Consider the following 16,357-nt stretch of genomic DNA (forward strand, 5'->3'; position numbering starts at 1 on the left):
TTGTTGGGGTTCATCTCATACTTCTGAAGGTTTGAGGGTGCTGCCTGTTCCATACTCCCCCTACTCCTCATCTAGCCTTTTAGGGGTACAAACAATAGTAATTGGGGCCCAGTGTGGTTGTGTACGTGTGATATACATACACTTTTTTGGGATCATATTTTCTATTCCGCTATTTAATCAAAAACCTTTGGGGATCAGTTAAATTGGGGGATAGTCTGTGTCGGTACGTGTGAGAGAGATCCACCTTTCCAAGTTGTTGGGGTTCATCTCATACTTCTGAAGGTTTGAGGGTGCTGCCTGTTCCATACCCCCCCTACTCCTCATCTAGCCTTTTAGGGGTACAAACAATAGTAATTGGGGCCTAGTGTGGTTGTGTACGTGCGAGATACATACACTTTTTTTGATCATATTTCCTACTCCGCTATTCAATAAAAACCTTTGAGGATCAATTGAATTGCGGGATAGTCTGTGTCGGTACGTGTGAGAGAGATCCACCTTTCCAAGTTGTTGGGGTTCATCTCATACTTCTTAAGGTTTGAGGGTGCTGCCTGTTCCATACTCCCCCTACTCCTCATCTAGCCTTTTAGGGGTACAAACAATAGTAATTGGGGCCCAGTGTGGTTGTGTACGTGTGATATACATACACTTTTTTGGGATCATATTTTCTATTCCGCTATTTAATCAAAAACCTTTGGGGATCAGTTAAATTGGGGGATAGTCTGTGTCGGTACGTGTGAGAGAGATCCACCTTTCCAAGTTGTTGGGGTTCATCTCATACTTCTGAAGGTTTGAGGGTGCTGCCTGTTCCATACCCCCCCTACTCCTCATCTAGCCTTTTAGGGGTACAAACAATAGTAATTGGGGCCTAGTGTGGTTGTGTACGTGCGAGATACATACACTTTTTTTGATCATATTTCCTATTCCGCTATTCAATAAAAACCTTTGAGGATCAATTGAATTGCGGGATAGTCTGTGTCGGTACGTGTGAGAGAGATCCACCTTTCCAAGTTGTTGGGGTTCATCTCATACTTCTGAAGGTTTGAGGGTGCTGCCTGTTCCATACTCCCCCTACTCCTCATCTAGCCTTTTAGGGGTACAAACAATAGTAATTGGGGCCCAGTGTGGTTGTGTACGTGTGATATACATACACTTTTTTTGGATCATATTTTCTATTCCGCTATTTAATTTAACTGGGCCTCCATGCGAGACCTGTGTGCCTTGTTGCGCTGTTTTGAGTACTCCACCAACATGGCCAGTGGCAATGACGCCGTTCTCAGCTTAACTATCCCACTTCCATGCCTCCTTGAAAAAACAATTCGGGCGATGATGGAAGAGGATGTGGCACAGGATGAGGAGGAGGAGGAGGATGAAGAGGTAACATTTCCAAGGCTTTCAGGGCAGTCATTCGCAAGGGGCTCCGAGGGTGGGTTCCTGCACACGCAAACGCCAGGGACGCAATTGTCCAGCAGGGGCACAGTTCTGGAGGATGAGGAGGATGAGGAGGAGGAGGAGCTGGAGGAGGAGATGGAACCATGTTCACAGCAGGGTGGCACCCAGGCCAGCTCATGGCCATCACTGGTGCGTGGCTGGGGGGATACAGAGGACACGGACGATACACCTCCCACAGAGGACAGCCTTTCGTTGCCTCTGGGCAGCCTGGCACACATGAGCGATTACATGCTGCAGTGTCTCCACAACGACCGCCGAGTTGCCCACATTCTAACTTGTGCTGATTACTGGGTGGCCACGCTGCTGGATCCCCGTTACAAGGACAACGTACCGTCCTTAATTCACTCACTGGAGCGCGATCGCAAGATGCGCGAGTACAAGCGCACGCTGGTAGACGCCATGCTGCTGGCATTCCCATCTGACAGCGGGGCCACAGTGGAAGCACAAGGCAGAGGAGGAGGAGGAGGAGGTCGCCAACGCAACCAGGGCACCGCCAGCACCTCAGAAGGCAGGGTTAGCATGGCCGAAATGTGGAAAAGCTTTGTCAGCACGCCACAACAAACAGCAGCACCAGCAGCTCAGATGGAACGTCTTAGCAGGAGGCAGCATTTTACCAACATGGTGGAGCAGTATGTGTGCACACGCCTACATGTAGTGAATGACGGGTCTGCCCCCTTCAACTTCTGGGTCTCCAAATTGGGCACATGGCTTGAGCTTGCCCTTTACGCCTTGGAGGTGCTGGCGTGCCCTGCAGCCAGTGTATTATCAGAACGGGTATTTAGCACGGCTGGGGGCGTTATAACAGACAAGCGCAGCCGCCTGTCCAGAGACAATGTGGACAAGCTCACGTTCATTAAAATGAACCAGGCATGGATCCCACGGGACTTTTCCGTACCTTATGCAGAATAGCAATGGATACCGACCTTACCCACCCATTGTTCCATTTTTGCTCTTTCTCACTCTTTTGGGGTGTACCCTCATTTAAAATTTTTGAAAAGAAGCAGTGTTGGCTACCTCGTCCTCCTCCTCAGGGCCAGATTAATGTAGGGGCTATTGGAGCTGCAGCTCCAGGCCCCTACCTTTTATATAGGCCCCGGGTTGGCCATATTCACTGTTACCGCTCTTCTGTCACTTGTAAACACAGAAGTCTGGCTTCTATGCTCGCTTCCCCAGGCAGCACCCTCAGAACCTCCCCACACAGCGTGAAGGCCGGACAAGGAGGGACAGTTGGCGATGCATGGATGTGTTTATGGGCTTCAGAGACAGCATCCCATGTTGAATTAGGCATGCATGGCTGCACCCTTCCTCCTCTGGGTGCATGGCAAGGCACGGCCCTTAAGGCCCTTCAAAATCCTCAGCACCAAGCCCATGATGCTGTTAATCCGGCCCTGGTCCTCCTCCACCGCCGCTTCCACCTACACCGCCCATAGGTGTGCGCAGCCTATTGCATTAAGGTGTGCACCCCAAAGTTGAAATACACATGCATGTGTTTGCCAGCAGGGAGAGTAATGTATCGGGGCCATGTACCTGTAGGCAAGGAGAAATAGAGCAGAGCAGGTCCCAGGGAGATCTTTCCCATCTCCTCACTGGCAATGCTATGTGCCCTAGGTGATTAGGGTGTGCCCAGGCACACCCAGCACACCCTGTGCGCACGCCTATGTCACCGCTAGGCTTGTGACGGTATCAGATTTTCATGCTGCGATTAATTGATTAAGGTTTTGCCACGGTATACGGTATTATCACGGTATTCTATTATTAAATTTAAATTATTAAATTTCCCCCTCACTTCAATTTCATTGCTGAATTTAGGGGCTTTGGTTCACTTATGCACATTATTATATAGTCAGTCAGTACAGACTCTGTGAACCAGGCCTAAAATAGGTCATCAAGCAGTGTCTGGCCTAACTGGTGATAACTGGTTCTGGCGCTCGGCTCCGATCCGATGGCCTGGTCATTAAGAGGGCAAATCCTTGTGGTCAAGAAGTGGTTAAACCTGAAGGAGGTGTTGTTTATAAATTACTTTACTATTGCTTTAGGCCTGGTTCACATGTATGCGGGTTGGTGGTTCACATTTGCACAGGCATAGCAGCCCATTGATTTGAATGGGCTGCTATGCCCTCATTTTCCGCAGAAAAAAGGTGCATGCAGCATTTTTTTATAATTCAGTGGCCTTGAAATCCATCCTGCTTTTGCACCATGCGACTAACCTGCAGTTCCTGCTCTGGCAAGCTTTCTGCATTTTTTGTATACGTGGGCACGGCATTTAAAAATAAACAGTTTGCGTGTGCAGCAACGGCAGGTAAGTCGCATGGTGCAAAAGAAGGATGGATTTCATGGCCACTGCATTTTTTTAAATTCTGCATGCACCTTTTTTCAGCTGAAAACGCAGGCATAGCAGCTCAAGCCCATTCACATCAATGGGCTGCTATGCCTGTGCAAATGTGGGCCCCCAACCCGCATACATGTGAACCAGGCCTAAAGCAATAGTAAAGTCATTAATTGGTTAAACCTGCAGGAGGACCGGTGTTTTTATCTATTAATGACTTTACTATTGCTTTAGGCCTGGTTCACATGTATGCGGGTTGGGGGCCCACATTTGCACAGGCATAGCAGCCCATTGATGTGAATGGGCTTGAGCTGCTATGCCTGCGTTTTCAGCTGAAAAAAGGTGCATGCAGAATTTAAAAAAATGCAGTGGCCATGAAATCCATCCTTCTTTTGCACCATGCGACTTACCTGCCGTTGCTGCACACGCAAACTGTTTATTTTTAAATGCCGTGCCCACGTATACAAAAAATGCAGAAAGCTTGCCAGAGCAGGAACTGCAGGTTAGTCGCATGGTGCAAAAGCAGGATGGATTTCAAGGCCACTGAATTTAAAAAAAATGCTGCATGCACCTTTTTTCTGCGGAAAATGAGGGCATAGCAGCCCGTTCAAATCAATGGGCTGCTATGCCTGTGCAAATGTGGGCCGCCAACCCGCATACATGTGAACCGCCAACCCGCATACATGTGAACCACCAACCCGCATACATGTGAACCAGGCCTAAAGCAATAGTAAAGTCATTAATAGATAAAAACACCGGTCCTCCTGCAGGTTTAACCACTTCTGGATCGCAAGGATTTGCCCCTTTAAAGACCAGGCCATCGGATCAGAGCGCCAGGACCAGTCATCACCAGGTAGGCCAGACACTGCTTGATGGCTATATAATAATGTAATGTGGGCTGCTAGGCGTGTGTGTGTGTATATATATATTTATTAGAGCTGCACGATTCTGGCCAAAATGAGAATCACGATTTTTTAGCTTGGAATAAAGATCACGATTCTCTCACGATTCTCTGTGTAACAAAAAAAAAAAAAATTGGGATAACTTTACTGTTACGTTTTTTTTTTTTTTTTTATTCATTAAAGTCTAATCATTGCGTTTGAAAGACTGCTGCGCAAATACAGTGTGACATAAAATATTACAACAATCGCCATTTTATTCTGTAGGGTCTCTGCTAAAAAAATATATAAAATGTTTGGGGGTTCTAAGTACTTTTCTAGCAAAAAAAAAACTGATTTTAACTTGCAAACAGCAAGTGTCAGAAAAAGATCCAGTCTTTAAGAGGTTAAACTTCCTTTCTCCCTGGCAGAGGGAAGGAAAAGATACAAATGTAATCATTTTTGTTTATAGTTAGGAGACTTAATGCTGAAAGGTGTTAGCTGAGTGAGTGAATGAGTCATCCAGCTCACTGAAATGTATCAATTCACAAGTCAGGCAGACTTGACAGAGAAACTCGGTATTTTAAAAATGCCACAATAACAATACCGTGGCTATGCAATACCGCGATATATCGAATTACCGAAAACCGGCATATGTCTAGTCACCGCCACATCCACCACCACCTCAACCTCCCTCCTACTCCATATGGGCCTCGTCCTTCAGAGATGAAGAAGAACATTGTTTTATTTTTCTGTTTTTTTTTGTTGTTTTAAGTTATTTCCCTATCCACATTTGTTTGCAGAGCACTTGCCATGCTCTTAATTACGTTTTGCTGCCATTTGCAGCACTCTAGCCCTTTCCTTTGGTGTTTTAGAGCCATTTTAGTGCCTTAAAGTTCGGGTCCCCATTGACTTCAATGGGGTTCGGTGTCCGGGAAAAGTTCGGTAAAAGTCCGGGACACGGACCCGGACTTTTTTTTAAAGTTCGGCCGAACCCGTCGAACACGGACATCTAGGTGTTCGCTCAACCCTAATTATAAGGACTTTATTAAAATACAGTCACATAGTTCAAGCAGAACCCCAGCCTCTTCTGTTTCGGTCACTTTTTTGGCTCTTTTGGTTTAGCTTCCCTCCAAACTGTGTGCCTCTGATTTTTTATTAGTGGGAATTGCAAGAGACACACTTCCTGTCTGTGGGAGCCTTGTCTACTAAAAGCTACTAAAAACGGACAAACACTCTTCCTAGGTTTATAGGATGTCAGTCATAGGTGATATAGCAACAAAATCGGGTATATTGGCGCTCCCGGACAAGGTGACAGAAGGACAGAATGGATGCTGCTCAGGATCTTGAAGCATTAAAACATGTTTATTAAAATGGGTTAAAATATGCTCCTTGACAGAAAAAAGCCAGCAGTGTGCCCAGGGTGCGACAGACAGCAGTCGGATGATATAGCAGTCAAAAGATACCTCAGAACAAGGGGGACCCAGGAGCGGGAGGACAACGACTATCCAACTGTGGAGCCTGGATGGTATGGCGCTTGGGAGTGGGATGTCAGCCTCGATCACCCAGGGGAGCCTCGCTTCTCCAGGGAGATCTGAAGAAGGGCTTGGCCCGAAACATGTTATCCCCCTCCATCCGTGGCCATCCGTATTAGCTGTGCTGCCCCTGCACCAGTCCGGCAGCCGTAGACTTACATCTGCAAAGCAGCCCTCTGTGTGCACGTCCCTGACAGGCGCCAGGTGACGTCACCATCCGGCACCACTGCAGTCGGGTCCGAGGAGCAGCGGCTGCCGCCGCCTCGGTTGTGTACCATCTGGTATCGGAGCGGTCTGTGGGGGTTGAGTATTCCACTCCCCCCCCTTCCTCTCAACATCTTGGACATCACTCGGTTCGGAAGCATACCAGCAGCGAGGCTCCCCTGGGTGATCGAGGCTGACATCCCACTCCCAAGCGCCATACCATCCAGGCTCCACAGTTGGATAGTCGTTGTCCTCCCGCCCCTGGGTCCCCCTTGTTCTGAGGTATCTTTTGACTGCTATATCATCCGACTGCTGTCTGTCGCACCCTGGGCACACTGCCGGCTTTTTTCTGTCAAGGAGCATATTTTAACCCATTTTAATAAACATGTTTTAATGCTTCAAGATCCTGAGCAGCATCCATTCTGTACTTCTGTCACCTTGTCCGGGAGCGCCAATATACCCGATTTTGTTGCTATATTTCTTCTCAGTTGGGATCTGGGTTTGGGTAGGCTGCAGCCCGGACACGGACATGTAACTGATGGTGAATTTCTCTGGGCATTGTCCGTCCTTACTGCTCCATCCTTGTATTCTGGTCACCGGCACCACAGCGCCAGGATTTTTTGTACATATTCAGTCATAGGTGATGCATCTTCTGCAGTGCACACAATTTCCACAGAGACATTTTTATTTGTATGAGAATTTCCCCTCCCTGTGCACACTGAATCACAAAACTCAGGAACAGGGATGTAGATCTTTATTTATTATTTCCTGGGAGGGGGTTCAGTTCTTTTAAACTGCAGAAGTGTCACAAGATGGCGCCTCTTGCGCCTGCTCAGTTGGATTTAAGGGTGTTTTCTGAAAGCAATAGGCCTGTGTGCAAGATCATAATTCTCCTGCCCTAGAAAAAGGGTGTGCGACGCGCCGCTGCAAAAAATTGGGTGTGGTTCTCATTGTGCTGAATATGGGTTGTGGCTTATAAGGACACAGAGTTCAGGGGTCAATAGTTAGTGAGGCAGAGGACAGATTTTGCCTAACAGTGGGAGGTGCCTAAAGGGAGACCATTAAATGAAATCTGTGCCTAGTATGTGCCTAGTATGCTGTATACTGTGCCCACATATACTGTACCGCAGACCTTGAACCCACAAAATACTCCTACTTACGATGTTACAAGTGACAATTTCACGAATACATATTAACCACAAAAAGAAGGATCATTAAAAAAAAAAACTTAAACATTTCCATCATATATGCTTTTTTTTGCACACAGAAACACAAGTGGTTACTTTTTCTGTCTGAGCTTCCTTTAACCACTTAAGGACAGCCCCATGTACATTTACAGCAGCAGGGCAGCCCTTAAGCGCAAAATCACGTAACTGTACATGTTTTTTTAGAGGGGCTCTGGGGAGCTCATGCGTGCCACTGTGATTGGACACAGCGGGAGCCAATCAGCGGGTCCGGTGCCCGTGATGGCCGCCAGCCACCCATGATCGTTCAGGAGAATGACAGAAAGGTGGTCTGCCTATGTAAACAAGGCAGACCGCCATTCTGTCAGACAGGAAGAGAGAGATCTTGTGTTCCTACTAATTAGGAACATAGATCTCTCTCTTCATGCAGTCAGTCCACCCCACACACAGTTAGAAAGCACTCCCTAGGAGCATACTCAACTCTTTGATTGCCCCTGGTGTTAATCCCTTCCCTGCCAGTGTCATTTATACATTAACAGTCATATTTTTATCATTGATCACTGTATTGGTGTCACTGGTCTCCAAAAAGTGTGACTGTGTGTCAGATTTGTCCACCACAATGTCGCAGTCCCGCTAGAAATCACTGATCACTGCCATTACTAATAAAAACAATAAATAAAAAAAATGCATAAATCTATCCCATAATTTGTAGACGCTATAACTTTTGCGCAAACCAATCTATATACGCTTTTTGGGATTTTTTTAACCAAAAATATATAGCAGAATACAAATTGGCCTAAACTGATAAAGAAATTCGATTTTTTACATTTTGTTATTGGACGTGTTTTCTAGCAGAAAGTAAAAAAATATTGTTTTTTTTTTTTTTTTTTTCAAAATTGTCTGTCTTTTTTTGTTTATAGCGCAAAAAATAAAAACCACAGAGGTGATCAAATACCACCAAAAGAAAGCTCTATTTGTAGGAAAAGAAAGGGCATCAATATTATTTGGTTACAATGTCGCACAACTGCGCAAATGTCAGTTAAGGCATCACAAAGCCGCATCACAAAAAATGGCCTGGTCATTAAGGGGGGTGAAACCTTTCTGAGCTGAATTGGTTAAATTAAAGAAGAACTTCAATAAAACAAATGAACACTATGGTCAGGACCAGTGGCGGCCCGTGCATAGGGGGCGCCAGAGCGCCGCTCCCCCTAAAAAAAAAAGAAAAAAAAAATAGAAAAAAAAAAAAAATGACAAAAAGAACAAATAATGTTTTGAGAAAAAAGAAATTGTGTTCGCAGGCCTATGCGCTGGGCCTATGCCTATACCATCACCTGTGCCATACCTGTGCCATGCCTGTGCCATGCCTATACCATCACCTGTGCCATGCCTATGCCATCACCTGTGCCATCACCTGTGCCATGCCTATACCATCACCTGTGCCATGCCTATACCATCACATGTGCCATCACCTGTGCCATCACCTGTGCAATGCCTATACCATCACCTGTGCCATGCCTATACCATCACCTGTGCCATGCCTGTACCATCACCTGTGCCATGCCTGTACCATCACCTGTGCCATGCCTGTGCCATGCCTATACCATCACCTGTGCCATGCCTTTACCATCACCTGTGCCATGCCTATACCATCACCTGTGCCATGCCTATACCATCACCTGTGCCATGCCTGTACCATGCCTATACCATCACCTATGCCATGCCTATACCATCACCTGTGCCATGCCTGTGCCATGCCTATACCATCACCTGTGCCATGCCTATACCATCACCTGTGCCATGCCTATGCCATGCCTATACCATCACCTGTGCCATGCCTATACCATCACCTGTGCCATGCCTGTACCATCACCTGTGCCATGCCTGTACCATCACATGTGCCATGCCTATACCATCACCTGTGCCATGCCTGTACCATGACCTCAAAGTCATGCAATTTTTTTTACCGCGTTTTTTGCCACGAAGCAATGCCTATTACATTTTTCTTTTTGCGCCCCCCCCCAAAAATTTTGAGCACCAGCCGCCACTGGTCAGGACTTTGTAACTTACAACATAATGTACAGAATGCAGGGGCCAAGATTAGTAACATACCAAACAACATATAGAGTGCAGCAGTCAGGACGAGCCTACATGTTCACATTAGATTCCCCCTTTTGTCATGAATTCCTATCAGAGTTCCGCCTTACATCAGAGTCCTCAGATTCAGGGTCCCCAGAGTCATCCCCCCTTACATCAAGATCCCTAGATTCCCCCCCTTACATCAGGGTCTCCAGAGCGCCCTTATATCAGGATCCCCAGAGTTGCCCCCACCTTACATATGGGTTCCCAGAGACTTCTTCCTTACATCAGGGTCCCTGAGTCCCTTTCCTTACATCAGGGTCCCCAGAGCTTACCCTCCTTAAATCAGGGTCCCCAGAGTTACCCTGGAAGCACAGACATGAAAGTGGGGGGTGTCATGGCGCTCTTCTAATATCCCAAGGTGATACAAGGAATGTGGGTGGATGGGAGGGGGGGGGTTATGGGGCTGCGTGGGGGGTAACAAAGTTTGGTACTGTAGGGAAGCTATAGTCCGCGGCAGCCGGCTGAAGCGTGGAGAAGCCCTGAGAGATGCAAGAAAGGAGAGAGCGGCGCCAGCTTAGTATAGTACAAGTTTATTTAACACTGTTAAAATTGGTGACTCACTGTCCGAGGTTGGGTGAGACCGGTACACAAAGACTGTTAGGGTCATCCATCTTCCTCTTCCAGGATAGTGGTCATAGGAGAAGGTGGTGAGGTTCCAGAGGTATAGCCGAGCCGCTGTGGGGCTGCTAGTTGTCACTGACCGCTGCGGAGCATGCACAACAGGGCTCCGGCTGCCGACTTCTGATCCCTGATGACATCACTTCCTGGCAGGAGAAAAATAGGGGTTGCACGCGTTCAGAGCATCCGTGCTCCTTCGTCAGGCGATGGCTGACGAAGGAGCACGGATGCTCTGAACGCGTGCAACCCCTATTTTTCTCCTGCCAGGAAGTGATGTCATCAGGGATCAGAAGTCGGCAGCCGGAGCCCTGTTGTGCATGCTCCGCAGCGGTCAGTGACAACTAGCAGCCCCACAGCGGCTCGGCTATACCTCTGGAACCTCACCACCTTCTCCTATGACCACTATCCTGGAAGAGGAAGATGGATGACCCTAACAGTCTTTGTGTACCGGTCTCACCCAACCTCGGACAGTGAGTCACCAATTTTAACAGTGTTAAATAAACTTGTACTATACTAAGCTGGCGCCGCTCTCTCCTTTCTTGCATCCCCAGAGTTACCCTCCTTACATCGGGGTTCCCATAGACACCCCCCATTCATCAGGGTCCCCAGAGCCCCCTTCTTAACATCAGGATCACCAGATTTACCACCACTTTACATCAGAGTCCCCAGGGCCACCCTCATTACATCAGGGTTCCCAGAGAAACCCACTCCATTTTACATTGGGGTCCCCAGAGCCCTCTTCCTTACATCACAATCCCCAGAAACACCCCTCTTACATTAGGGTCACCTGTGTCCCCCGTCCTTACATCAGGGTCCTCAGAAGCACCTCCTTTACATTGGGGTCCCCAGGGGCCTCTTTCTTACATAGGGATCCCCCGAAACACACCTCTTACATCAGGATCCACAGAGCCCCTCTCCTTACATCAGGGTCCCCAGAGGCACCTCCTTTATAATGGGGTCTCCAGAGCCTTCTTCCTTACATCGGAGTCCCCAGAGCCTTCTCCTTTACTTTATTTACTACTGTGATGCTGTTATTGGTCAGAACTATCACAAGGTACAGGGTCTCTGTGACTGGCCCTGGTACTATGTGATCGCTGTGATCAATCACAGAGATCATACAGTAGTAAACAAGGTATACTGTACCATGATCAGTGATTGGCTGTGTCTGGTGGATACATCGGTCACAGATTGCACTGCTGCATGCTCCAGGGGGTGCGCACGAGAGCACAGGCCCAGCTGTTTATAAACATTTAGAGTGTGAAGTGGTTACTTCCAGTCAGGGTTGCACCCATTTTGTTTCATTAGTCTAATTTTACAAAATATAGGAGACAAGATATTCACATTGCCTCTTAGCTTTTTTAGGCAACATTGATTCTGGGCCTTCATTTAAAGCTTAAATCCTGTCTTGGGTAGAAAATGGAAGGATAAGAACTTGAGTCAACATTTCATTGCAGTCTTTGTCCCCATTTAGAAGATTTCTTCTTAATTCCTGTCTATTTGACAGAACATGACATGAGAGAATATGTTATCACATTTATTTGACCAATGTCAGAGAAAACAGGAAATTTTGTGAAATCCACCCAATAGGGACACGAGTGTCTTTAAAAGTAATGACAGGGATGCTTATTATTCTGGCAAGAATTCTGTGAGCATAATTGGAACCAGTGACAGGGGTTGTGAAAGTAGGAGTTCTGGAAGTGCTGGCAGAAGCCCTGGTGTACCTGTAAGTACTGCAATACCTTTAAAGTGAATTTATACTTAGTTTTCTAAATAAAAGGATACTGTGCTGTTGACCTTCTCTTTTGTAAATCAGCCCTCACAAAGTATCAGAGTCAGGGCCACTGATAAGGCAGTAAAACCAGTTCTGTTGCACTGGGCCCAGGCTCCATTTGCTAAACAGGGGGGCTCAGGGGAGCTTTATTGTTCATTTCTGCCTAAATGAATAATAGATTTTACTAGACCACACCCCCGCTCCTACTCGCTAACCAGGGCTTAATTTGCATTTCCCTGGGCCCCTTTAGGTTAACAGAGGGGCCCAAGAGGTGGGAACAGAGGAGGGACTTTTATTTTTAATTTTTGAGGCATATGCGGATCAAGTCAGTGCTGCTGTTTCACTGCACCCCAGGGGGTGGGCGGTGTTGGGGGGCTCGTCAGGAAGGCTGTATGCGGCCCCATGATTTCTAACAGCAGCCCTGATCAGAGTTATGAGGGATGCTTGATGGAGTTACAGTTATTCATGCTTAGGGAAAAGCATTTAGGGAGGATTGCTATGTGTTGGAACCGAAATTTCGGAGACTTGCTGCTCGTTCAAAATAACTAGAGAAAATACTCAGAACAAAAGAAAATACTCAGTTTTCACTTTTCTTTTGTCCATGTCACAGTCCTCATTCACAAAAAAATATTAACAAAAATAATATCCATATAATACATTTGGTAATAGATTAGTTCTCAAAGGTAATTTGTCTCCTTATTTGCATGATATTGTTTAACAAAGATGATGAACTGCTAGTACAAAGAGAAAATGTCTTAATACTGCAAATAAAAAAATAAAAAATTCCTAATTATTGCAGTTAATACATTGTAAAAAACTATGAAACAACAGCAGGATGATAATAAAAGGCCAGCTATTGTTATTTAGACTGACGTAGACAGGAGCTGGTAATATTGGCTGCATTATCAGTAGACACTCTGCAGCATTGTTAGAGTGAGAGTGTTCTCTCCTAGTGCTCAGCCTGTCATTACATCCTGAAGGCAGAGTGAATGAGAAATAAAAGTGGAGCAAAGCATCTTGGGACATGTAGTCCAAAGAGCCAAGTTTTACATTCAGTCGGACTGTTTTAGACTACAAATCCCAGCCAGTCTTCAACAATGAAGGTCGCTGGGATTGGTGAGCGGACACTTGCCCATTCTTTGTGCACCAAAGAACACTGCATACAGACACTGTTGCTTTTGGCATTCCATCACTTTTGCAAGGAGACCCTTGTTACACTTTAATCCACACACAGGAAGAATCTAGTGAACATCTTGTTTTTCAGGACACATTGTGCACATTTCTAAGAGCTAGCTAAAGACTCAAGCCTCTTCCAATCCATCTTCTTTAATGGACTACAAAATATTCCCTCCCCGCAAGAAAAAGGAACATTCAGTGTCCACCAAGGTCTGTATATATATATATATATATATATATATACACACAGTATCTCACAAAAGTGAGTACACCCCTCACATTTTTGGAAGTATTTTATTATAACTTTTCATGTGACAACACTGAAGAAATGACACTTTGCTACAATTTAAAGTAGTGAGTGTACAGCTTGTATAACTTGTGTAAATTTGCTGTCCCCTCAAAATAACTCAACACACAGCCATCAATGTCTAAACCTCTGGCAACAAAAGTGAGTATACCCCTAAGTTAAAATGTCCAAATTGGACCCAAAGTGTCAATATTTTATGTGGCCCCTATTAATTTCCAGCACTGTCTTAACCCTCTCTGGCATGGAGTTCCCCAGACCTTGCTGTCCCCAGACAGGTTGCCCCCGAGGCCTCTTCCACTCCTCCATGATGACATCACGGAGCTGATGGATGTTAGAGACCTTGCACTCCTCCACCTTCCGTTTGAGGATGCCCCATAGATGCTCTTTAGGGTTTAGGTCTGGAGACATGCTTGGCCAGTCCATCACCTTTACCCTCAGCTTCTTTAGCAAAGCAGTGGTTGTCTTGGAGGTGTGTTTGGGGTCGTTATCATGTTGGAATACTGCCCTGTGGCCTAGTTTCTGAAGGGAGGGAATCATGCTCTGCTTCAGTATGTCACAGTACATGTTGGCATTCATGGTTCCCTCAATGAACCGTAGCTACCCAGTGCCGGCAGCACTCATGCAGCCCCAGACCATGACACTCCCACCACCATGCTTGACTGTAGGCAAGACACACTTGTCTTTGTACTCCTCACCTGGTTGCCACCACACGTGCTTGACACCATCTGAACCAAATAGGTTTATCTTGGTCTCATCAGACCACAGGACATGGTTCCAGTAATCCATGTCCTTAGTCTGCTTGTCTTCAGCAAACTGTTTGTGGGCTTTCTTGTGCATTATCTTTAGAAGAGGCTTCCTTCTGGGAGGACAGCCATGCAGACCAATCTGATGCAGTGTGCTGCATATGATCTGAGCACTGACAGGCTGACCCTCACCCTTTCAACCTCTGCAGCAATGCTGGCAGCACTCATACATCTATTTCCCAAAGACAACCTCTGGATATGACGCTGAGCATGTGCACTCAACGTCTTTGGTCGACCATGGTGAGGCCTGTTCTGAGTGTAAACTGTCCTGTTAAACAGCTGTATGGTCTTGACCACCATGCTGCAGCTCATTTTTAGGGTCTTGGCAATCTGAATTGCCTATCTGACGCATAGCAGGCCACATAAGGAGGTGATTTAGGGCAGGGAGGGCTCTTCCCCCTATCCTAAAGCACCTTGTCCCCATGTTGATGGGGATAAGGGTCTCTTCCCGACAACCCTGAGCTGTGGTTGTTGGGGATCTGTGGATAGAGGGCTTATTAAAATCTGGAAGCCCCCTTTAACAAGAGGGCCCCCAGATCCTGGCCCTATGTGTACCCCTACCCATTCACCAAAAAGTGTACAAAATGATAAATAAAAACCGCAGACAAGTTTTTGACAAATCCTTTTTTAAAAAATAAAAACAGTTTCCCTCAAAGTAAATCCATTGTCAATCATGCCGTGATGTACACTTTTTTGGTGAATAGATAGTAGTATGTACCCCATACCTATTCATATAGGGGGACCAGGATCTAGGGGCCCCCTTGTTAAAGGGGGTTTCCAGATTTCGATAAGCACCCCACCCACCACAGACCTCAACAACCACAGCCCAGGGTTGTCAGGAAGAGATCCTTGTCCCCAAGGTGCTTTGGGGTGGGGGGCACAGTAGTGAAGAAAAGGCATCTCTATTGAACACAGGTGATTTAGGCTCCCACATGTTGTTATTGACCTCAGGTGTTTGGCTAGACTGTGGGAGCCCTGATCTGGAGCCATGGAGAAATGCAGGGTCCTGCAATACGTGTACCCTTAAACATGTATAGGTCAGTACTATGTTAGGCTAGGGCAGGGGTCTGCAACCTTTAAGACATAAAGAGCCACTTGGACCCGTTTCCGAAGGAAAAAAAAAACCTGGGAGCCGCAAAACCTACAAAAAACATACCGGGGGGGGGGGGGGGGTCGAAAACAGGGACGTAATTTGAAATCACAGGGCCCCATAGCAAAATTTGCTATGCCCAATGATCATACCCCAATGCAGAGACCAGCGTACATGCCCCTTTCAATACAGTGACCAGCATACATGCCCCTTTCAATGTAGTGACCAGCATACATGCCCTCGTTCAATGCAGAGACCAGCGTGCGTGCGTGCCCCCTTCAAAGCAGTGTATGCCCCTCCCGAGGCATCACTTCACTTGCCTCACACTGGTGCCTGGCATGCTGCTGCTGCTGACGTCTTCTTCGTCCTGCATGCGCGCCGCTGCCCTCCTCTCCGACAGGTGGCAGAAAGGTGACGTCGGGACGGTGCGTGACTAACGCACGCAGCGCCCCCCACGCGACGTCACAGCCAGGACAGCGCCACAGTGGGGAGTGTCGGGGCGGACAGTGCGCCTCCTCCCTGGAGCCGTGGCAAAGGTTCAAAAGAGCCCCATGCGGCTCCGGAGCCGCGGGTTGCAGACCTATGGGCTAGGGGGATGAAGTAGTGTGGGGTTTTTAAACCATCTGATAAGATACCTTTTAAAAAAAAAAAAAAATGTGTATTATGGCCACTAGATGGAGCTGATGATAATAGCAAATAATTGAATTAAGAAAAATATGTTCAGAATCTTTTAAGGATGGGTGAATGCTTGCTACATTTGTCCAATTTTTTTTTTTTTTATAAATAGACCCCCAAAGTGTTGGAAATTGTGACAGCTGTCACAAGTAGGGATGATCGAACTTTTGAAAAGTTTGGTTCGACCAGAACACCCCAACTT

The 16,357-nt window shown here is 46.7% G+C and overlaps 1 protein-coding gene across 3 annotated transcripts in view; it reads left to right on the plus strand.

Annotated features, from left to right (window-relative positions):
• The window catches only part of LOC309549720 (proton-coupled folate transporter-like), a 650,810-nt gene that overhangs the window by 489,426 nt on the left and 145,027 nt on the right, over window positions 1-16,357 (plus strand). The window lies entirely within an intron of this gene.

The sequence above is a fragment of the Pelophylax lessonae genome (genome assembly GCF_965119305.1).
Source record: "Pelophylax lessonae genome assembly, chromosome: 3".
In the NCBI taxonomy this organism is placed as follows: Eukaryota; Metazoa; Chordata; class Amphibia; order Anura; family Ranidae; genus Pelophylax; species Pelophylax lessonae.